Genomic DNA, 1,759 nt, shown 5'->3' on the forward strand with positions numbered 1-1,759 from the left:
TCAACACCAATTCCATTACAGAGGTGACCAATGACATCATTCTTTGTCTTCATCTTCTCCTCCTCCCCACTGTTGTGGGTGTGGGTGTGTGGGTGTGCTCACATTAACATGCAGGTATACATGTGTGTTCAGATGCATGTGTACATACATGTATGTGGTACATGTAGAGGTCAAAGGATAGTCTCAGATATACCATCCACCTTATTTTGAGACAGGGTTTCTCACTAGCCTGAAGCTCACCAATTAGCCTAACCTGTCTCTACCTCCCTAATGCTGGGACTACAAGTGTCAGTAGTCGTTCTGTTCTGTTGTTCTGTTTTGTTTTCTGGTACCGGGGATCAAACGCAGGTCCTGGATATTGTAAGGCAAAACATTTACATACTAAGCCATCTCTCAGATCTCATCTTAGTGGTATGCCCTTATATTCTCTGCATTTCGAAGGAGTTTGACTTCTGAGCACATGGCTAGGTCCTGCACAGGATTGGGGTACTACTGACCAGCTCTGGAGAAGTTCTTAAGAAAAGGTTCCTACAGATCGCAACCTGAGCAATTGCCTGCTTTCTTGGCTTGATATTTGGCTCAATTCTTTTTTTTTTTTTTTTTTTTTTTTTTGACAATCTGAAGTTTTGTTCAGTGGGTCTCTGTGTCTAGAAGAAGGTGTTGGGCCTCTTGGTGCTGAAGTGTGGCCTGTGCTGGCGCCGCAACACGCCGTGGAGCAGTGGGAATTTGATCTTGGAGTCGTGGAACTGCTTGACAGCTGGCCGGCGGCATTTGCCAGCTGCAATCTCTTCCACCTTCATGATCTGTATGGAGTGTGTGTGGGCACGGTGTCGGGCACCCATGTCGAAGTAGCACTGTGTGACTGCGCCAGCAGTGGTCAGGTCCCGGTACTCCCGGCACATGTTGTGTGTGCCACTGTAGAAGTTGTCACATATGCCAAAGTTCTTCACGCGCAGGGGTGACTTCTCAAACACCTGCCCGCAGTACACAATCTCCCCAGATGACTTCTTCATCTTCTTCAGCTGCGACACAAAGTACCAGAAGCGGGACTTGGCCACCACATGGTTGGGTGCAAAGATTCACATACGGTACAGTGGTGGTATGTGGCATTTTGGGGTTAGCAAATAACCAACCCCACCATCTTGGACTCTCAAAGCATGCCCGATGCCTTCATGGCACTGTGTATGTGTGTGTGAGTATGTGTGTGGGGGGGGTTATACAAGTGTGCATACGTATTCATGTGTGCATATACATGGGTACATGTATATGTCAAGGACAGAGACCAGCATCAAGTGTCTTCTTCAATCCCTTCTCTCTTTGTTTTGAAACAGCCTCTTGTTGAGCCTGGAGCTCACTGATTGGCTAGACCGATGACCAGCAAGTCTTATGTTTTGCCCTCCCTTTCTCCACCTCCCAAGTAGCAGGACTACAGGCGCTAGTGATCATGCCTAGCTTTCTACCTGGGTGCTGGGGATCCAAACCCAAGTCCCCAGGTTTACATGGCAAGCACTCTGTAGACCAAGGTACCTCCCCATCCCAGATTTAATTTTTTTTTCACTAATACCTATATCAAACTTATCTGAGATATTAAGGTCTGGAAACTATGCAGTCCTATGAACTATAGGCATCAAAATCTCTTTCCATTTTTAAGTTATATTTCTTTATTCTCTCTCTCTCTCTCTCTCTCTCTCTCTCTCTCTCTCTCTGTGTGTGTGTGTGTGTGTGTGTGTGTGTGTGTGTGTGTGTGTGTGTGTGTGTG

General features: G+C 46.7%; 1 pseudogene; it reads right to left on the reverse strand.

Moving 5' to 3' along the window:
- Positions 1-647: 647 nt before the first annotated feature.
- LOC110324948 lies at positions 648-1,174 on the reverse strand (annotated as a pseudogene).
- Between the last annotated feature and the right edge of the window lie 585 nt (positions 1,175-1,759).

The sequence above is a fragment of the Mus pahari genome, chromosome 7 (genome assembly GCF_900095145.1).
Source record: "Mus pahari chromosome 7, PAHARI_EIJ_v1.1, whole genome shotgun sequence".
In the NCBI taxonomy this organism is placed as follows: domain Eukaryota; kingdom Metazoa; phylum Chordata; class Mammalia; order Rodentia; family Muridae; genus Mus; species Mus pahari.